This window comes from Leucoraja erinacea, chromosome 19 (assembly GCF_028641065.1).
Source record: "Leucoraja erinacea ecotype New England chromosome 19, Leri_hhj_1, whole genome shotgun sequence".
NCBI lineage: Eukaryota > Metazoa > Chordata > Chondrichthyes > Rajiformes > Rajidae > Leucoraja > Leucoraja erinaceus.
Genome location: NC_073395.1, coordinates 14,875,697 through 14,899,170, shown reverse-complemented (window position 1 = coordinate 14,899,170; position 23,474 = coordinate 14,875,697). Strand labels below are relative to the sequence as shown.

The 23,474-nt window shown below is 43.1% G+C and overlaps 1 long non-coding RNA gene across 1 annotated transcript in view; it reads right to left on the bottom strand.

The window, feature by feature from the left end:
• Positions 1-813: 813 nt before the first annotated feature.
• Positions 814-23,474, bottom strand: part of LOC129706241 (uncharacterized) — a 71,394-nt gene continuing 48,733 nt past the window's right edge. The window contains exons 2-3 of the long non-coding RNA XR_008725024.1: positions 8,241-8,305; positions 814-1,457 (exon numbers count right to left, since the gene is read on the bottom strand). This is a non-coding gene — a long non-coding RNA (uncharacterized LOC129706241). The remainder of the gene's footprint in view (positions 1,458-8,240; positions 8,306-23,474) is intronic.

Below are 23,474 nucleotides of genomic sequence, written 5' to 3'. Positions count from 1 at the left end.
AAACCGAAACGTCACCCATCCTTTCTCTCCACAGATGCTGCCTGACCCACTGAGTTACTCCAGCACTTTGTGTCTATCTCGAGTAACAAATAATCAGCTATTCCAGTCCGATATTTCACTTTTGCAGTACTCAATAATTTTTTCTCCCTTTTGGTCAGCTTGGATTTTGTTGCCTTCTCTCAGTTACACCTCCCCCAGACACCTTGTGTTACTCGCCAGCCCGTTCCACCCTTTTTCAGCCAACACTACGTCCACCGCATTCAATCTCCGTCAGTCTCCACTACGTGCAAATGCCTCCCCTTTAGTTCTCTACCACCATCCCCCTACCCCACATCCTGGCTTTTATTGCAACCTAACACGTTTTCGGACACTGACTTTCCAGATGTGATGACAGGTCATTGACATGGAATGTTACATATATTTCCATCTCCACATCTGCTGCTTGGCTGTACCAGTATTTCTTGCTTTTGTTTCAAAAAGGTTTCCATCAGGTCTTTGGAGGCCAAGTCATTGAATATACTTCAGAAAGAGGTAGGCATCAAAAGATATGATGCTTCATTTTCATCTCATGCCATTCAGTGTGATGGCAGAAAGTAGCCTGTTTGGAGCATGTACGAGCAAATGAGCCAGTTGCACGGGTTCAGGGCCAGACACTTTATTTCCCTCTGATGCACCAGCTACAATCTGGAGGAAAGAAAATTAATAACGTACTGTGCTGTGAAACATTTCTACACACATCATTGCTTTATTGCAAGAATGGATATTAGATGCATGACAAGACCATTTAGCCCCTTGTGCCTGTCCACTATGCAGTAAGAATATGGCTGATCTTTTATTCCAGTGCCATGTCCAGCAGTCTGGAATACCCTCTTGGCATTCTTCTTCTTTGCTGTATAGCTCGAGGCTATACAATAATACTCTTATTTCTGCCTTGAATATATTCAGTCACTAATCTGCACAGCTCTTGTGGGTAGAGAATTGCATACATCCACTATCTCTGAGTGAAGATATTTGTTCTTATATCAGTCCTGAATAACCAACCCTTTACTTTAAGATTATTCACCCTTGATCTGGCTACCACAGCAAGCAGGAAAAATCAATCTCTCATTTACCCTTTAAGAATTTTGTTACATTTCAATGAGATCACTATTGTCTTTTTTTAAAAGTACAGCCTATGTCAGCTTAACCTGTTCAGTGCCACCTCTGAGTATACTCAGGCCATGGGCAATAGTGGAATTTTTTTTTGTCAGTAAACAGGTTAATCCCTCCACGTTAGATCAATCCCCCCACCACCCCTCCCCGACCACTCTAGGAGTCATCCTATTATCGCACATATATCTTTCCTTCAGTAGAGAGAACAGACCTGAACACAGTCAACCAGATGCAATCTCTCCAGGGCTGCATTTTATTTTGTATAATAATCATTCAATGTACCTCTTGGGAACTTGGTCTTGAGTCTGGAAATAAACAATGAAAGCTACAGTTCTTAAACGATAAGACAGAAACAGTGAAAAATCTGATGTAATGGATTCCACATGCATTTGTTATATCATAGCTTGTTTTACTGCAGACAATGACAGGATTATTTTCCAAATTCGAGAATGCACTGCAACAATATTAAGATGAATAACCAACTAATATATTTTTACTGTTATAAGTTGATCGAGGAACGTGGGCCAACAAATCTATAGAACTCCTTGCAGTAATGTGTAGAATGCCTGAGGATATTTAGCATCTGCTGAACCATGAGAACAGACTAACGCAATCTGGGTTTAATGTTTCACTCAAAAGTTGAGAGTCCTGTGAATCTTGAAGCGTGGTAGGGATGACTTAAGCAGAGCTTGTCATGGTTCCAACGTGAATATTTCTGTATTGTTTTTCTTCTACGTCACATTGGATAGACACTCTGGCAGTTAAGATGTTGCCAGTGATTATAGAGTGATACAGTGTGGAAACATACCCTACCACCCAACTTGGACACACCGACCAACATGTCCCATCTACACTAGTCCCACCTGCCCGTGTTTGGAACATACACCTCTAAACCTGTCCTATCCATGTACCTGTCTAAATGTTTCTTAAATGTTGCAATAGTAAGTGATTAGTTAAATCTTGAGTGGAACCAACCTGTGTACAAAAATAGAAGGGACAATTTTTTTCCCTCCCTTGCTATCTCGATCACTAAGGTTCAGTGAAATTGGATAATTAATTATAGATAGGGTTAGGCTGAAACATTCATGGGTTGAGCAAAGCTGTCTGTTCAGGATGGGAATGGAGCGGTGAGGATCAGGGAAAGGCAAACTGTTTCCCTACATAGACAGCATCACAGTTGTTACTGACTGCAGCAGCTAATACTCAGCATAAATTCTGACAGCTAATGTTTACTTCAAGGTGAGTTTAATGCCAAAACATTTTTTGGCTTGGAAATAATTTTAACACTGAGTCTGTGTTATAAAACAGACAACGCTGGATTTAATCATTTAATTACTTGAACAGAAACCTTGTGTTGCGGATCATTTAGTACATCAATATTTACTGATTGTGTTTTATTAACTTAGCATTTTATTACATATATTTGAAGGGTATTAAAATGGAAACTATTGTGTAACTGCTACTGATTAGGACAATAACTTAATGTCCAGTGCATGCACGTTTTATCACAAATTGATTCAAATTGTGCATTGGTGCAGGTTTGAGCACCCATGCAGCTAACCACTGGGGATAGCTAAAAGATCAGTGTGCGCAGCTGTTTGATGCAAATCCTGCAATGTTGCAGAACGTTGTTGTGGTCCCTTAATGGGCCTGTCCCACTTAGGCGATTTTTCAGCGGACTGCCGACGACTGTCATGTTGCCGGCAGTCGCCTGAAAAACCGGGAACTGGAACGGCGACTGTCAGAATGGAACAAGTCAAGTCAAGTCAAGTCAAGTCAAGTTTATTTGTCACATACACATACGAGATGTGCAGTGAAATGAAAGTGGCAATGCTCGCGGAACAACAAAACAACCAAACAAATTATAAACACAATCATAACACACATATTATTTTACATAATAAATAATAGAAGGAAAAACGTTCTGTACAGTTAGTCCCTGGTGAGAAAGGCGTTTACAGTCCGAATTGCCTCTGGGAAGAAACTCCTTCTCAACCTCTCCGTTCTCACTGCATGGCAACGGAGGCGTTTGCCTGACCGCAGCGGCTGGAACAGTCCGTTGCAGGGGTGGAAGAGGTCTCTCATGATTTTGTTTTCTCTGGAGTTGCACCTCCTGTTGTATAGTTCCTGCAGGGGGGTGAGTGAAGTTCCCATAGTGCATTCGGCCGAACGCACTACTCTCTGCAGAGCCTTCTTGTCCTTGGCAGAGCAATTCCCGAACCAGATGGTAATGTTCCCGGACAAGATGCTTTCCACCGCCGCTGCGTAGAAGCACTGGAGGATCCTTGGAGACACTCTGAATTTCCTCAATTGCCTGAGGTGGTAAAGGCGCTGCCTTGCCTTACTCACCAGTGCTGAGGCGTGTGATGACCATGTCATATCCTCAGAGATGTGGACTCCCAGATATTTAAAACAGTTCACCCTATCCACAGGATCCCCATTTATACTCAATGGAGTGTACGTCCTCGGATGATGTGCCCTCCTAAAGTCCATGATCAGCTCCTTCGTTTTTTTGATGTTCAAGAGGAGGCTGTTCTCCTGGCACCAGAGTGCTAGATCAGCCACCTCCTCCCGGTAGGCCTTCTCATCATTGTCTGAGATCAGGCCCACCACCACAGTATCATCAGCAAACTTAATTATTGAATTGGAGCTGAACCTAGCCACACAGTCATGTGTGTACAGGGAGTACAATAGGGGGCTGAGGACGCAACCCTGGGGCGATCCTGTGCTCAGGGTGAGGGACTTCGATGTATTTGAGGGACTTCGATGTAACACACCCACACACAGCGCTCCCCACGCTTGCCTTGTCTAAAAAATTCACACGGTGCAAAGCCAAGCTGATACAGACACACACCGTGATGAACAGGAAGGTTGGCGCTGTAAAAGTAAAGCAGAGTGTATGGTAAGTCCTTTAAAAGAGGGGGGGAGAAGGGGGAGAAGGAATGGAGACAACTTTTAAGAAGCCAGAGATACACGGCTGTGAAGCTCGGCGGACATTTAACATTACCAATCGGTTATCCTTGGTTCTGAAAACTGCTTACCTTTGTTTCCCAATGAGCCAATGAAACTCACCGGTCAGCACCGGCTCCAACCCACAAGAACCTCCGAGAACCTTCGACCTCCTGGCAACCCACTAGGACCTCCTGCTGACCCACCTACGGCTCGAGAATTCTCGCTACTCTCCATGGCGGCTTCATTCTAATCGCCGCTAATTTCTCAACATGTTCAAAGTCACGGCGACTGTAATGAGGCCACGACTAGTTCCCAGAATGCGGGAGCTCCTCACGATCATGAAGGCGACTCCCCGGCAACCACCCGCGAACATGTGGCGGCCATGTGACGACTGCAGAGTCTCCTGCAATTGCCTAAAAAGTCGCCTAAGTGGGACAGGCCCATAAGCTTGAAGATATGGATATTATGTGAGTGTCTCACCAGCCGGCACGCCAAGCCTTTTTGCCATCTCCAGGACACGTGTCAGGTGAGTGGTGGGGTACTTCAACGATTCAATGATTTTAATTCAATTACTCAATGATACCTCATCACCTCATGCACTAAGGTACAGTGAAATTATTTGTTTTTGCAGAATTACACAAAGTACATAAAGAGTCATCACACTCTGGCGCCGATAAAGTCACAAAAGTACTAATTGGAGTCATATTGGTCCTTCTTTGTTCTTGGATCTCAACTACATGTGGAATTGTAGGTTAACTCGCCTCTGCAAATTGTCCCTAGTTTGCCAGGCTTTGTTCTGCCCCATCACTCTTCCCGCTTTCCCCCCCCCCCCCCCCCCCCCCCCCCCCCCCCCCCCAACCACCCACCACAATCAGTCTGAAGAAGGGTCCCAACCCAAAATGTCACCTATCCATGTTCTCCAGAGATGCTGCCTGACCTATTGAGTTACTCCAACACTTTATGTCCTTTTGTATACCTGCTTCTGCTGTTCCCTGTTTCTACCTTTCTTCTCTTTTCGCTTTTGTTTTGCTTCTGTTTCTGCGACAATATCTTCCCCAAGAAAATCAAAGCTGTGTCAGTCGGATCAGCAAACTGCTTAATGTCTCTTTAAAAAGAGCCACTTGGTTTATAGTTTTCCTTCAGCGGTTCTCTGAACATTATTTGCCCAAAATTAGAGTTGATTTTAATGTTTTGTTTAAGCAGTAACAAGTTTTTATTTAAAAAAGAGAGAAATAGCAGCTGGGCTGAATTAAGGGCCCTTAATATATTAATTCATTAACTGGAAGTTGCTTTCCTCGGGGATGGATTTGCATACACAACAGGTTGTGAATCCTTTTGATTTCTCCATCTGTGAAGAGGAAGATAAAATAAATAGATGTAGAGAAGAAGATGTAATTCAGAGATGTGAAGACTGCCAGGGCAGCGGGTTAAGGGGAATCTGCAGTTCTTTGATGGAGGATAATGATCAGATACAGGTACATGCGATGGTTGGAAGATATCTTGCCTTAAGTCACGTCAGGCTTAATCTTAAAGAATTACTTATTTTAAGTTGTATTATTGTGCGAAGATACTTTGTATTGACTAAAATATGTAACCCTTGTTATTACTGGTGCCCTCCAAGAATCTATTGATCGTTATCTTGAATATACTGGAAAAAAGCATTTGCAACTAGCTCGGGTCGAGAATTTTATAGATCACAACTCATTCAGTGATTAATTGTTCCATTTATCTCATTGCCAAATGGTTAACCCCTTACACTGAGGCATGTAACCAGAGTTTATATTCTCCTCAGCCAGTGGATAAGCCCTTTAAAGATCTTATTTTTCTAGGCGATTATTCTTGCTCCTCCCCAAACTAACAGGAACAAAGAGCATCACCCTCTCCCAGACATGAGTCAATAATGCACTCCCTCAGTATTCCAAATTCCAAATAGAGGAGGGGGTGCCATCTTGTAGCAATGTTACAAAATTTTGAGATTTTAAAAATCAAGTCTGCAATTTATCCCATCAGATAAAGCATAAAAAGAAGTTTAATGTGACACCTAATTCACTTTCATGTCTCAACTATTTAAAAAGTTATGGCCATTTTCATACTCGGAAATTAGCATCTTGTTCCCTATTGATTTTCTATGGATATAACAAAAAAGCTGTGATCGTGGACAGTCAAAAGCCCATAACTTTCTTAAAAATTAAGAGAACTGAATGAAATTTTCAGTTATCATAGACTGAAGCATTCTGAAACAAATATATATCAATCTTACTTGGATGACCTGAAATTAAAGCATATAATTAGTTAGTTACCCAATTGTAGCTAATTTCAGTTCAATTACTAGATCTAAACATCTGTCTATTTCTTAATAAATGATTAACATTTTTAAATAGCCTAAGTGTCCAAATAATATTCACAAATAATTCACAATAAAACAAGATTTTTAAATCTCATTTACATTAATTTATAGGCCAAATGGAAGGAATTTAGTGTTCAATTGCTGTAAATTAAAGTCCATTTAAATCAGCTTTCTAGTGGGTTCCTGTGAACGCGCTGGTTTAGAACGTTCACATTGCACTAGATTTGTGCCCTCAAATGCCCAGAAAAATACTGCGGGATATAATGGGGCCAAAATGAGCTACTCGCAACATTAAACTTTGTATAAAGGGATCTTAAGAAGCCCTTTTTAATGTAAAAATAAACTGCCTACCTTCTGTTGTCTGCTGTATGAGACCCTGCCGGTTGCCGGTGGTCATGGTTTTAGAGGTTAATTTTTAAACTACTACAACAATTATATCAAGCCTTTAAAACTAATAATAGCTAAAGCGACGGAATATTCCAGCGATTTCCCGTTAATAATTAACTAGGCTGAACATCCTCGATTGGAACAGCCTAGGGAAAATCGCGTTTTAAACCCGCCCCCTCTAAACGGCGTCAACATCGCGCGCACCCGCAGCGACAGATTTTCAGTGACGCTTCAGGTAGGCTTTGCAACATACCTACATCTTGGGGCACGGCTGCCTAGCCAGCAGCTGTCCGTCTTTTTCACTCTTTTCCTTAATTTTTAGTGAGTTTTGTGTTTTGTTTTTTGGAGATCTAGACTTTTTTATGTGTGGGGAGGGGGGGGGGGGGGGGGGGGGGGGGGGGGAAGGGGGAAACTATTTTTCTCAGTCCTTACCTGGTCGGAGAGGAAGCTTTTCTCTGGGCTGCACCGTCGACCCTTCCTCGCGGCCTACCAGCGGGCTTGGAGCGGCGTTTTCCTGTGGGACCGCCCAGCACCTTCGGCCAGTCGCAGCACAGCGCTGGAGCGCTACCGCGGAGCGGAGCGGGCGATGCCTTGCCTGGGTCGCCGTGCTGGAGCTCCGGTGAGCTGAGACCGCTGAGAATAACATCGCGGAGCTGCGGGTCTGTGGAGCGGGCAGCTGCGGGTTGCGGAGCTGTCTTTAACATCGGGAGCCTGGGATCTCTTGATGAGATCGCCAGTGGTGGAGCTCCAACCGTCGCGGCCTTGTCGGCTTCGGAAGCTGCGGTCTCTGGTAAGGAAGCGGCCGTTCCAGGTGTCCCAAGCCGCTGTGAAGACTCTCCAGACGCCGGAGCATCATCACCCAGCGAGAACGGCCTGGAACTTCGGGCCTCCGTAGAGGCAACTGTGGAGGCCTCAATAGGCCCGACTATGGGTGAACTGGGGTTGGGGACTGGACATTGTGCCTTCCCTCATATTGGAAACCATTGTGGGGGGATGTTTTTATGTTAAAGATTCTTATTGTTCCGTTTCCAAGATGGCTGCCGGAAGGGAGAGTGAACGCTGGCGCGATTAGCTGTCGCTGCTCTCTCTTTGAATTGTGTATTGTTGATGTCTTTACTATTTTTATTTTTTATTTTTTTTGTTTTTTTTTTTTGTTTTGTTTCATTCCGCTTACATGTTTTGTAATCTGTTTACTAAATTTTGTAAGGTGTCCTTGAGAGTCCTTGAAAGGCGCCCATAAGTATAATGTTTTATTATTATTATTATTATTAAATCTGCTCTTATTAAATTTACTTATAATTGCTATGAGCTTTTAAAAAAAAAAACTTTTATGTACTGTGTAGGAAGGAACTGCCGATGCTGGATTAAACCGAAGATAGACACAAAGTTGGAGTAAACTCACCGAGCCAGACAGCATCCCTGCAGAAAAAGAATAGGTGGCATTTCGGGTCGAGATCCTTCTTCGGACTGTGAGTCAGGGGAAAAGGAAACGAGAATTTTAGACGGTGATGTGGAGAGATATAGAACAAATGAATGAAAGATGTGTAAATAAGCAACAATGATCAAGGGAACGGTCCATTGTTGGTGGAGAGGGTCAATAACTTCAAATTTCTGGGTGTGCATATTTCCGAAGACCTTTCCTGGACCCAGCACACCGATGCAATTATAAAGAAGGCACATCATCGACTCTACTTCCTGAGAGGATTCGGCATGTCGAAGAGCATTCTCCTAAATTTCTACAGGCGCACGTTAGAGGGCATTCTGACTGGTTGCATCGTGGTCTGGCTCGGCAACTTGAACGTCCAGGAGTGAAAAAGATTACTGCCCAGCCCATCATTGGCTTTATCTCCCCACAGTCGAAGGGATCTATCGTCGTTGTTGTTGCCTCAAAAAGGCACATAAAATCATCAGGGACCCACACCATCCTGGCCACATACTCATCTCACCCTTGTTAACAGGAAGAAGGTATAGGAGCCTGAAAACTGTAACATCCAGGTTCAGGAACAGCTTCTTCCCTACAGCTATTAAATACAACAACAAATAAGCTCTGAGCTCTGAACTGCAAAAGACTATATGATTATTTGTTATTTGCACTATATTTGTTATTTATTGAGCTTTTTATTTTTTTTCTCTTCCCCCATTATGTACTATGTTTACATAATTAAATATTCTGTTGTGCTGCAGCAAGTAAGAATTTAATTGTCCCATCCGGGGCATATGACAATAAAACACTCAAAAGGACGACAGTGAAACTAATTTGATGACTCGGGTGGGGGGAGGGGTGGAATCCTTCCATGACTTGAGGAGTTTCGTGTCGAAGGGTTTCGGCCCAAAACTTTGCCTATTTCCTTCGCTCCATAGATGCTGCTGCACCCGCTGAGTTTCTCCAGCGTTTTTGTGTACCTTCCTTCCATGACTGATTGCTACAGCTGCAAATCAACTTTCTGTGATTCTTGCGAAAAAGATCTGTGGGTCACTCTGAATATCCAATTGTTAATAGTTAAAAAATAATCTGCCTTTCCTGTGTTCCTACTGCAATGGATAATTTTACTCCTTTCCATAATATTACTTTACACAGGTCCAGTGAACCTGTCTACATTCCATTATAACCGCTTGGAAAATTCATCACAGCTTTCTTTTCCATCCAGCTTTACATCATCAGCAAAGTGCAAAGTATACTTTATCCTGCAACTTAAATCACTGACGTGAATCGCAAATAACCCTGGCATTGATCCATTGGACGGCTAGGAAGGCATATGGTGTCCCTGTATTTATCAGCAAAAGGGCGGCATGGTAGCGCAGCAGCAGAGTTGCTGCCTTGCAGCGCCAGAGACCCGGGTTCGATCCTGACTACAGGTGCTTGCTCTAAGGAGTTTGTACGTTCACCTTGTGACATGCACGGGTTTTCTCCGGGAGCTCCGGTTTCCTCCCACACTCCAAAAGAAGTACAGGTTTTTTAGGCTAATTGGCAATGTAAAATTGTAAGTTGTCCCTCATGTGTTTAGGATAGAGTTAGTGTGCGGGGATCACTGGTCTGTGTGGATTCGTTGGACCAAAGGGCCTGTTTCCGCACTGTATCTCTAAACTAAATTAAACTAAAGACTACAAGTTCTCAAACACTGACTAGTGGGCTGTGTATAGTCTAATCACCACATTACAGGAAGGAAGAAGAAAGATCTCAACCCGAAACGTCACCTTTTGTTTTTCTCCAGAGATGCTGTCTGACCTATTGAATTATTCCAGCATTTTGTGTATAACTTTGATGTAAACCAGCATCTGCAGTTCCTTCCTACACAGGAAGGAAGTCCTAACATGAGAGAGGGCAAAGAGGTGATTTGTGAGGCGGTTACCAGAAATGAAGATTTTCAGTGATATGGAGAGACTACAATAGAGGAGGATGGAGATTGAAGTCATAGATACATGGAATTGGGCCCTTCAGCCCATCGAGTCTGCACCAACCATCAAGCACCATATGACACTAATTCTACATTATTCTCATTCTTCCCAACACCTCCCCAAATTCTACTACTCACTCACACACTTGGGGTAACTTACAGCTTGTCAACCTCCTATGTCTTTGGGACATAGGAGAAGATCATGGCTCCTGGCATGGACAAGGTGGACAGAAGAAGCCTGTTCCTGTGCTGTACCTTCAATGGTTCTATGAAGCTCAGGCTGTGCAGGAGAATATGCAAACTCCACTCAGACAGAACCAGAGGTTAAGATTCAACTCCGGTCACTGGAGTTGTGAGGCAACAACTCTATAGATGCACCACTTGCCACCCTTTAACTTAACTGCCACGTATAAAAGTATTAAAGTTCTAAATCATTATATGGAGGACCAATTGAGAGGCCAGGTCTATTTAATACTCTTGTTATCCTTTAAGGAAAAGTTAATTGATCACTTTCAACCTTGATATAAAATTATATCACAATATGTCTGCTGCTTCCTAAACAACAATCATAACGTGATAGAATTTTATATTAAGATTGGAAATTATTTTGTTCAGCCAGAAACCAATGTCTTAAACCTGATCAAACTAAACTCACAGAGGCATGATGTGTGAGTTTGTGATGTTACGCTGGGAAACAACATTAAATGGTCCCAAAATAAAACAGCAATAGGTGGCATTCGAAGAACGAATGTGTGTTTTGCTGTTAAGGCACTGCAAAAAATCAACAGGAAATGTGGTTTGCCCATGGCTATCAAGAGAAGTAAAAAAAAAATAACCTTAGTCGATAAAATAGGTTGAAGATAGTATTAGATCAAAGGAAAATACATAATATTGCTGCAAGAAGTAGGTAAGCTGGAGAATTGTAGAAATGTCAGAATTCAGCAAATGAAGACTGAGGCATTGATAAGGAAAGGGAAGACGAATATAAGAGCTGTTCAATGAGACACATGAAGCTGACTGTAACTACTGGTGGTTAAAAGCTTGTTTAGATACATCAAAGGGAATGAATAGCAAAATTGATGTGGATCTCATACACCGATACAAGATTATATCGGGGAATGAGGAATTGAGTATAGAGTCATTATAGAGTAATAAGAGTAATTGAACAAATATTTTGTGTCTGAATTGAGCGAAAATACAGAAAATAACAAAACTAATTGAATATGACACAGATTAAAGTGACGTGACTCAAACAAGGATAGGAATGATAAAAGTAACATACTTGGGAAATTATTGCGACTAAAAGGCTGCCGTAAAGAAAATAAGAATGCATATTATTGATGTATCATATTAGCATAGGAAAACGGAAGATCCCTGAACTTGTCTTCATTGGTGGAACGGTATTGAGAGAGTCAACACCTTCAAATTCCTGGGTGTGTACATCTCTGCAGATATATCCTGAACCAAGCACATTGATGCAATCACAATGAAAGCATATCAATGCCTCAACTTCCTCGGGTGTTTAACATATTGGTCATGTCGCCATATACTCAATCAAACTTCTACAGGAGGGATGTTGGAAAACATATGAAAACCTCGTGTCAAAAGATCTTATCCATCAAACACTGTTAAAATGGATGAGGTACCAAACTGATGGAACTGTGATGCATGTGTGCTAAGTGGAAAAAACTGCACTCAATATTAAAATGTTCAAGAAGGAACTGCAGATGCTGGAAGATCGAAGGTACACAAAAATGCTGGAGAAACTCAGCGGGTGCAGCAGCATCTATGGAGCGAAGGAAATAGGTGACGTTTCGGGCCGAAACCCTTCTTCAGACTGATGGGGGGTGGGGGGGAGAAGGAAGGAAAAAGGGAGGAGGAGGAGCCCGAGGGCGGGGGGATGGGAGGAGACAGCTCGAGGGTTAAGGAAGGGGAGGAGACAGCAAGAGCTAGCAAAACTGGGAGAATTCAATGTTCATGTCATCCGGTCGCAAGCAACCCAGGCGGAATATGAGGTGCTGTTCCTCCAATTTCCAGTGTTACTCACTCTGGCAATGGAGGAGACCCAGGACAGAGAGGTCGGATTGGGAATGGGAGGGGGAGTTGAAGTGCTGAGCCACCGCTGAGTTTCTCCAGCATTTTTGTGTACCCTCAATATTAAAATGATTGGCGGAATTCTTGGGGGGAGTTAAGTTCATAAGTTCATAAGTTCATAAGAGATAGGAGCAGAATTAGGCCATTCAACCCACCGAGTCTCCTCCACCATTTAATCATGGCTGATCCATCTTTCCCTTTTAGCCCCATTTCCTGCCTTCTTCCCGTAACCTTTGACACCCTTACAAATGAAGTATCTATCAATCTTCGTTTGAAAAATACCCAAAGGCTTGGCCTCCACAGCTTTCTGTGGCAATGAATTCCACAGATTCACCACCTTCTGGCTAAAGCAATTCCTCCTCATCTCTTCTTGATGAGAACGTGGGAAGAATAAAATGGGTTAGGATTAGGCTAAAAATGGGTGCCTGGTTGTCAGTGTGAATTTGGTGGGCCAAAGGGCCGTTTCCATGCTGTATCTCTCTATGACTCGAAGCCCATCTAAGATAAGTCTGATCTTTTCCAATGTGTTTATTGAATAGGACCTTTATTGTTCCCGCTTGTCATTTTTAATCTCTTCTCCATCCCTTGCATTTCCTCTACTTGCTAACAGCAGCACACTAAGGTAGAAGTATTGAAAGTGAGTGCAAGAAGGAAGGGACTTGTGTGTGCAAATGTGAATAATACAAGTTTGGGGTATTTAATTTGAAAAAGATCCCTGCTGTTCTAACCTTTGGTTTAGCAATACTCTTCATTTCCCCTGGAGATTATGTTAAAGGAAATTACATGGAAATCTGCCATGTTCCTGGTTGTTCCATTTAAAATGAAAATCTGTCTCTTGCACTTAGTGTTTCAAGCTGTTTCCACTCAAGGGCACAGGCTGCTGTTCAACTCTGTGGTGAATACCAAATTCATTTAGTTACATGGATCAAAGTCCAGTGTTGTATTTTTCAAAAGGTTAATTAAAATCCTGCAGGAATTCAGCTGGAGTTGTTTACCTCACACACTTTACTGCATTACACAACTCATGGAGACTGAGTCCCCTGTCTGAGTCCCCAAATACAAGGCGTAGCTATGGGCACTCCAAATACAAGGCGTAGCTATGGGCACACGCATGGGCCGCAGCTACGCCTGCCTCTTTGTCGGGTACGTCGAACAATCCTTGTTCAATACGTACCAGGGCCCCATCCCCGACCTCTACCTCCGTAACATCGACGACTGCTTTACAGTGCGACTGCGACTGTGTTTATTTCAAGTATCCAGTATCGACAATACTTTGTATTGTGAGATCAGTTGCAATGTAGACCAATAATCTAAAAGCCTGAAATAGTGATCAGATGAATGTTCCAATCCAATCCAACTGAAAAATATCACAAACCCTCTGCAGTTTGCATATCGGGCAAATAAATCTGTGGATGATGCAGTCAACCTGGGCCTGCACTTCATCCTCCAGCACCTAGGGCTAGTGGGAAGACAATTCAATTGTGGGGAATTTACTCCGTTTCGATAATTCAAGTCACCCGATTGATCCATATATAATTCGCAGAATCGTTCTAAGAATTCATCTGCTCCCTCGCCCTTTTTTGGTCTTACATCCAAGATTTTGGCCAAATCAATTGGTTTCTGAAGGGTATTCGCAAGGGCCGTTAAAACAGCCTCTTCTCTTGCACTATTGTCTGCTATTATATTTGCTAGAGCTTCATGTGTCGGATGTCCTAGAATTGTTAAGAATCTGGTGTGTTCGGTTGGGGTAATTATGTGCTGGATCACTGCCCATAAATCTAGGGAGTCTGCGTGATATACGCGCATTGTAGTTCTTGGACGATCCACAAAGGAAGCAGGTGAAACGATCGGGTATTTGACTTAAAATGGTCATCATCTCATTGGGCTTCCATGGGATATAAACTCTTATTGTACGGGGATTATTTGCACTCACGACATTGGCCGGATCAAAGGAAGGATTAGGCATTTCCCTGACAGGGAACTGTGTACGGGTTGCTTGTTTAGTTTTTGTACTTTCTGCCAGATCAAGATCTATCTCGGTATCTTCAATTGTTGTCGTATCTTCCTCTTCACTAGGGGGTTCACAGTACATTCTACTCCCTTTCCTCTCTCGCTCCTCGTCCAACTAATCTAGGTTGAAGCTGGCAAGAATACCCTGGTTTCTGTACCCTTCCACTACTTTCTTTGTCCATAACTGCTTGAGTTTCCGTTTTTGTTTTGCTTCTGGTACCGTGAACTCTCGGACTATTTATTATTAATGGAGCGGTCGGGGTTAAGGAATCCTGTGCTGCAGAATCTGATTGTCTATTCCGTACACAATGCATATTTGAAGTGCTGGAAATGCAAGAAGAATAAGGTGGTGGCCATGGATTTCTAATTTTAACACTTTCCCAATCTTCTAAGTACCCATGGTCGTCCCCCTCAAAAGTACCGCCAACTGTCGGATCCTCATGCTCGAGACCTACTGGTGCCAGTTTCCCTTTGGAAGATTTCCCTCTCCCCTTCTCTATAACACATCCATGCTCTTCTCTCAAGATGCCTGGAGGTCGGTAGGCTTCAGTATCCTCCAATTCTATTCCACGCTTCACTTCCTTCCAACTTGCCATTCTCTCAGCTTCTCTACTCCACTTCCGTTCCCCATAATAATCTTTCCACAATCCAATTAACTCCTTTGCCTCCTCACTAACGCTACATTGCCAGATAATTTGCTCAATGTACTTCACTCCCTTCAATGTCCCAACACCTCCCTCGGGCCATAATTTGTCCCCAAATTCTTTATTTAATACCCCAGAAAGGTTTCTCAATTGTTCAGCTCTTTGTGGAAATCCGCTGCATATTAATTGCAACGGACTTTCGGAATCGACAGGCATATCTTGTTCCACGTGATTTTGATTCCCCATGTGTCTAGACAATGGAAGCAACGCCTAAGCCACTCACACCTTCTTAACAATTCACATTCTCAATCTCCGAAGCTATCGAGCTCGCGCTCCCGAACAATGGCCAAAGGCTCCGGAACGCCAGCAGTCTTGCACTTCTCTCAACACAATCGCACCATCAATCCTTTTAATCTAGTATCCAAGTTCTTCTACTGTCTTGCACAAACCAACACAATTTCAACTCCTACAATTTTAACAATTCTCAATCATCCAAAGATTAAGGTGCACCGGGGAACAATCAAACGCAGTCAAACACAATCAAACACGTTCCAGCAGCCTGTTTCCTATACCCAAAGCAACCTTAATTCAAACTCATGCAAATGAGCTCCAAAGATGAGCAAAATCGTACACAGACAAGAAATTATACCACCTATTATTATCATACAAACCCACACTCCTATATAAGCTACAAGCATTCGTCTAATATCGCATTCGTTAACTGTACAGTTCCAAAAGTTAATCACAGTATATTTTAATCCCTCCTCGTGGTGTGTTCGACCAATGGAATAATCGCTCCACCGACACAGCGATCGGAAGGATACGCACCCCTGCCCGAACAATCACGTCGGACTCCAATTATAAAAACAGTCCCAACCAAACTATATCCTTATACAGTCGATTTAAACTACTATTACAACAGTGTATCTAACATTTAAAATTTAAATCAAAGGCAATACACAATAAAAACAATACAATAATGTCTTAAATACACTTTAAACTACTACTTCGAAGATTTATTATACACAGATTATTCTGCAAGAAAATATGTACACTTTAAATTGACCAGCACCTCAATGTGAGGTTCTAAATATTGGCAAATTTGAATCGAAAAACTTTCAGCTCGTTCTTCTCTATCTAATTATTTTTTAGTACATAAATTCGATGTACACAAATTCGAATTCAAAATTTGTAAGAAATGTCTTTGGGGATATGAAATCCTCAGATAGATTAAAATATTTTCGACCAATTTATACTCTAATCCTGAGTTCCCGATACCTTTACGAGACTCCTCCCCTGTTTTTTCAGAGATCCAGCCACTCTCACACAGACGGGGACTCTAACCCACATAGGCTCGCCCTATCAAAAAGGCTCTTCCTTTCCACCTGTTTGGTATCGGGTGTCAGTGCGTAATCTCTTCATACTGGCAGTCAATGCCGATTTTTAGAGCATCTTTCCAATCTGCACTGCCAGCAACGATGCAGTGCTTTGCCTCTTAGCAATGTGTAATACCCACTTTTGTCTTCCAATATCCAGTCAATCGGATATCTAATTCTGGGCAGGGCCTCTAAGCCATTTATTATCGAACGGTTGGTCTTAGCAGCAGCTGCAGCTATTGACTAAGTTTGAGTTTTACGGGCCTTTAACCCAACCCTAAGAAAGGGGGCCTCTAACCCAAAAGGCCCGAATGCCCCCAGTGCTTACTAGACTATCTGTTCTACGATCTCGTTGGGACCCTTGCCCAAGTTCACGAATGATCGATCTGCTCCGACAAGCCAAGTGGGAAAAACCGATGCAAAAACCTCACTGTGGCGCCGATTTATCCCCTCGCGATCTGTAATAGCTCAACACCCTCGATCGCAAACTTGTGTTTGGGGGTCCGTTGAGATCCTGGACGAACCCCAATGTAAATATGCTCCTAAAGCTTTCCCCCCTTAGTCTAGTTCAGTAAAAACACTGAGTCAAGCACTGGAACAACTAGACTTTATTTTTGAACAAACAATAAGTCCCCCTATACTATACCTAAACCACCACGGGTTCGATCCTTGTCTCTCTGCCTGGCCAAGCCCTTTGGCCTTGTGCAAGCAGACGCTACCAAACGGTCATGCAGTCCCAAGCGCCCTTCCAGAAGATCGACACCGATCCAAATGGGGGCTACCTTTTATAGGTCAATGAATCATGAGGGGCCGAACTACATAGGGGTGGTTACCCTTACAAGCCAATTACACAAATCGATTACATTAAAGTATTATTGACAGTTCCCCAACCCAATTACAAAGAATCCCAAACAATGTTTCTACAGAAGCTTCTGGAAGGAAGTCAGTTAACTGAGTAATGCAACATTTACCCTGGCAGTACAAATAATTCAGCCAGGGCGTCACACTTTGGCCAATCACCAAACAGCAGGGCAACTGTCTTGCAACATTATTTACATCATTTACAATCCCTTTGCAGCAATCCAATCAAAGCAATGCATTTATAACTCCTTGAAGTTTATTTGCAGGGTCCACATACATATTATCAATTGAGAGGACACCTGGATCTTGCCCCATCCTGCATATCAATCAAGGGCTCAGACTGGTTGGCGCCATCCAGAGCCTGCAATTTTCCACAGACAAGGATTAAGCAAATCTTACAAATGCATGGATCCACCATTTTATAGTGTCTTCAATTTGGTCAATATTAACAGAAGGAGAGGGTGACATTTTGGGTCAAGACCCTTCTTCACGCTTAATGTAGGTTAATGAGCTTAACCAGAGTTAAACATTATTGTTGCCTTCATTTGCTGGTTTTTCTGCAGAATTCATGGATAATGGAAATTCTTTAATGGCCAAATTTGTATCAGCTTGTATTAGTTAATTTATTCCCTCATATAAGGAAGCTCCTTTCCTGGTTCCAAATAAAACGCCCATCCACTTTCCTACCTGACAATGCTGACAGTAATAGTGTTGACTGTGAAGTTCATGGGAGAATGTGATTTATGTATAAATGTGATTCAGTCAGTGAGCTACACTGCACAGCAATATTGCTCCTTAGCAATAATCACTACTTAGGAATATTCATATTGCCAGGATACAAGTTATTGTAATGAATGCTGTCAGCTGTTCTTTTAGCATTGCTATCTTGTAGGTTGGGCGGCTCCAGTGTCTTGGCTGATTAGGATAATTCATTACATTATAAAGAATCCAGTCTCAGTTTCTTCTCAGACTGCATTTAGTGACAGTGATCTACCCTTACAGGATGGAATCAATTGGGTAATGGCACTGAGTTTATGCTCTTAAGAAGTATGTATCAATCCTCTTCCTGATTTGGTGCAATGCTTCCAATCCTGCTCTCCCCAGTGGTATGGACATTAAAAGAACAGTAGATGCTTGAAATCTGAAATAAGACCAGAAAGTGCTGACAGTATATGTTGGAGAAGGTAAAACAGTTAATGTTCAGGTCCAATTGATAAAGAAAATTACACTTCGAATGTTAACTATGTTTCACCTCTCAGCCTTTTAATACAGAGACACAGTGCGTTAACAGGCCCTTTGGTCCACCGAGTCTACGCCAACCAGCGATCCCCACACACTTACACTATCTTACATACTAGGGACATTTTACAATTATACCATGCCAATTAGCCTGCATACCTGTACGTCTTTGGAATGTGGTAGGAAACTGGAGATCCCGGAGAAAACACACGTGGTCACAGGGAGAACGTACAAACTCTGTACAGGCAACACTCGTAGTCAGAATCGAACCCAGGTCTCTGGCACTGTTATGCCTCTGTCCCACTTAGGAAACCTGAACGGACACCTCTAGAGACTTTGCGCCCCACCCAAGGTTTCCGTGTGGTTCCCGGAGGTTGCAGGTGGTTGCTGGAGGTTGCAGGTAGTGGAAGCAGGTAGGGAGACTGACAAAAACCTCTGGGAACCGCACGGAAACCTTGGGTGGGGTGCGAAGTCTCCAGAGGTTTCCGTTCAGGTTTCCTAAGTGGGACAGGGGCATAAGGTTCTACCCGCTGCGCCACCATGCCTTACCATTCCTGTTGTTATTATTACTAAGAAGTGTGCTGCAGTTTGCATTTCCCCTTCTCAGGGAAGAGTCAATATTTCATAGTCCTTCGCAGGATCTAATAATGTTTGCTGGATGTTCACATGCAAGGATGTCAAGTGAGGAGAGGAGTCGTGAACACAAGAGGCGGCAGATGCTGCAATCTTGAGGAAAACACAAACTGCTGGTGGAACTGGATGAGGCAGAATCTGTGGAGGGAAACAGGACAGATTATGTTTCGGGTCGGAATCCTTCTTCAGATGGCTGACTTGTAATACCTATGATACTAGTAATAATTAAGCTCAAGGATGCCTGAGGAGAGGCTTTATGTTTGTGCGTGTTCCCATGGAATAATGACTGTGAAAGTAATCAGGTTCCACGCGGGGGTGAAATTCAATAAAAAACTGTATCTAATAGCAACACTGCATCAGCCATTAAGCTACAGCTAAGGTGCAGTGTACATTCAGAGAAAACACACCGCACAGCATACAGAGTAAGTTTACTTGGGGAAAAAATACACAGTGTTGGAGTAACTCAACAGGTTGGGCAACATCTCTGGAGAACACGTACAGGTGATGTTTTGGGTTGGGACCCTTCTTCAGACAGTCAGTCCATTACTAGGGATGATTTTTACAAATACAGGTACTTATAGATTTGTCAGGCAAGATCTCCCCTTCACAAAAACATGCTGACCTGCCTATTTTCTCATGTGTATCTAAGAACTCTGAGGAATAGTACGAGCAGATGCACAGGATCTCTTGTCCAGAGTGAATCGAGGAACAGGGGACATAGGTTTAAGGTGAAGGGGCTGACAGCCCAGGAGAAGCTCCTTTGTATGCTTGGTAACAGCTGGGTCCACTTAGCTGATATTGGTTTAGCCACCTGACCATATTCCCTATAAAACCTGGGCGTTCTAGCCAGAGCGGCAAAGGTGAAGCAAACCAGCATCTGCAGGTCCTTGTGTCTTCAAGTTTATTTGGAAAATAGATTTTCATTAAGAGCAGAGGGCGACACAGTGGTAGAGATGCTGCCTTACAATGCCAGATACCAGAATTCGATCCTGACTATGGGTGCTTGTCTGTATATAGTTGGTATAATTGCCCCATGACCTGCGTGGGTTTTCACTGGAAGCTCTGGTTTCCTCTCACGCTCCAAAGACGTACAGGTTTGTATGTTAATTAGCTTTGTTAAATGTATAAATTGTCCCTAGTGTAGTGCAGGATAGTGTAAGTGTGTGGGGATCACTGGTCGGAGTGGGCTTGGTGGGCTGAAGGGTCTGTTTCTGCGCTGTATCTCTAAACTAAACTAGGCTGAACAAAACAGAGAAAACAAAAATTGTACAGTGTTTTTCAAATGAAAGCAGAGTGATTACTCTGGAAATTTGCAGTGTGGAGAAATATTGCATATTATTTATGTGCATTAGATCAACACTAATGCCAGGCATGACTGACAGGGCAATTACCCAGTTGTTACTCTGGTTGACTATATCCTCGTCACCATGTACAGCCTTCAAAGAAATGCAAACAATTGAGTACTTTGATCCCCCCCACCCCCCCCACTACTGAAATATTCCTTCTGTTGTAGCCTGCTAATGTGCCTTAACCCTTACCCTGTCCACTAATGCAATCTCTGACAGGCACAAGATGCTAATTAGGTTTCTCACATATGCATCACTTGAACTGTTGTGGCTCACTGCAATTTAATTAATGCTGCTTCTGGGCCATGCTTGTGATGTGGAACGATGCCGGCTAAAACTGACGATAAATATACAGATGTGGGTCCATGGTCCTGACTGTGTATTTACTTTGTTTAGAGTTTGCAGTTTAGAGATGCAGCATGGTAACTGGCCTTTCAGCCCACCGAGACCATGCTGACCATCGATCAGCTCATGGAGTCATACAGCATGGAAACAGGCACTCCAGCCCAACTTGCCCACACCGACCAACATGTCCCAGTTACAATAGCCCCACCAGCATCTGTTTGGTCCATATTCCTCGAAACCTGTCCTATCCTGGCCTAAAAGTTTCTTAAACATTGCGATAGTCCCTGCCTCCACTGGCAGTTCATTCCAAACGCCCACCACCCTTTGTGTGATAAAGTTACCCCACAGGTTCCTGTTAAATCTTTCCCCAAGGGGCCACAGTTTACGAATAAGGGGTAAGCCATTTAGAACGGAGACAAGGAACTTTTTCTCACAGGGAGTTGTGAGTCAGTGGAATTCTCTGCCTCAGAGGGCGGTGGAGGCAGGTTCTCTGGATACTTTCAAGAAAGAGCTAGATAGAGCTCTTAAAGATAGCGGAGTCAGGGGATATGGGGAGAAGACAGGAACGTGGGACTGATTGGGGATGATCAGCCACGATCACATTGAATGGCAGTGCTGGCTCGAAGAGCCGAATGGCCTACTCCCGCACCTATTTGTCTATTGTTTAGTTTAGTTCTGAGATACAGTGTGGAAACAGGACTGTCGGTCCACCGAGTCCACAGCTACCAACAACCCCCGCACACTAGCACTACTGTACGCACACTGGGGACAATTCACTACTTTACCAGGCCAAATAACCTACAAACCTGTATGTTGTTGGAGTACATGGTAGGAAACCGGAGCATCCAGAGGAAACTCATGCCAGTCACGGACAGAATGTACAAACTCCATATGGACAGCACCAGTAGTCAGGATCGAACCCAGACCATTGGCGCTGTAAGGCAGCAACTCTGCAGTTGCATCACCGTGCCGCCCATAGGTACCCTACGTGGTAGATACCATGGCCACTGTTCCTCTTGAGCAGGTGGATTATATTTATCAAGCTGAAAGCAGGCATGAATTAACAGACCAGCTCTGGGCACGCATCAGACAGACAGGGAGAAGAACTCACTGGAGGTAATGTTATTCTGCAACCTTGCACTACTTGCACGGGGAATATCTAACGTTGGCATAGAAGCATCCTCGAACATTAATATGCTTCACCCAACCAGCACAAAATTAGCTGAAAGAAAAATTGCTGTTGACATTACAAACATTGCGTAGAAATACTCATTATGTGACTGAGATAGATTTTTAAATAAAATTTGGGTGAGCAATTTCATTGCGGCTGATTCAAAAGACCTGCTGCGTCTTGACACTGAAAGAGCTAGATTAATATTCATGGTTGAAATGAATAGCTGTGAGGTTAACAACTGCATACTACTGATATATTAATTTAGTTCTTGTCATTTTCTGAGGTGTATCTCCAGCAAGGTGGTGTGTTCTCTAGCTTCACTGCTGAATGTTTTAAACCACAGGAACCATGCATAAGAAATATCTGCAGAAAGACATTGCAGCTGGGGTTCTCTGTAGGTGTTTAACCTATTGCCTACAAAGTATTAACTCCATTTATAAAATACAGCATCGGATAAGGAAAGATGAAGAAATCATGTTCTGGATTTAACCCGACAAGTTCCTTTTTTAAAATTCTGATTAAGCAGACCATAGTGTGGCACAATGGTGCAGCTGGTAGAAATGTAGCCTCACAGCTCCAGTAGACTGGGATCAGTCCCGGCCACCAGTGCTCTCTGTGTGGAGTTTGCATGTTCTCCCTGTGACTGTGTGAGTCTCCCTGCAGGCATTCCAATTTTAGAAACATAGAAACATGGGAAATAGGTGCCATTCGGCCCTTTGAGCCAGCACCGCCATTCAATATGATCATGGCTGATCGTCCAGAATCAGTAACCTGTTCCTGATTTCTCCCCGTATCCCTTGATTCCATTAGCCCTAAGAGCTATATCTACCTCTCTCTCTTGAAAACATCCAGTGAATTGGCCTCCACTGCCTTCTGCGGCAGAGAGTTCCACATTTCCACAATTCCACATATTCTCCCATGTCCCAATAAAGGTTGGTTGGTAAATTTCTCTTAGCGTGTGGGGAAGTGGTAGAATGTGAGGAGAATGGCCAGTATTGGATTGGTGTGAATGGGTTACTGATAGTTGACTCAGCGATGGTGGGCCTAAGTGTTTCTGTGTTGTACAGGCCAGACTGAATGACTAAGATCAAATGTCTGACACATCATCTGCAAAGTTGGACTCTATAAGGCTCAGAAAATGTTCACTTTAAAAAGTTGGCTCAAAAATTGGCTGTAAAAAACATTGAAGGGATTACAAACGAGGTAGATGTGCTGGAAGAAATAGGTTGAAATAAATGATGTTAAAAATGGTGTGATTGTATCAGGGTACCTGGTAAAACCTTAGCTTTATAGCGTGTTTGATCAGTGACCACACCACCAGCAATCCCAATGCAGAGGGGATGGACTGATATACTTAATAGGAGCTTAAACTAAGTGTGCTCAGTTTAGTCAAAAGCTCTGCACAGACTTTATCCCTTGACCTCTTCATCGATATTGTCACAACCCACAGAATCATGGAAAATGAATGATACACAAGGAGACTGGTCAACCTGTTGAATCTGTTCTGGTAGTGTGCAGA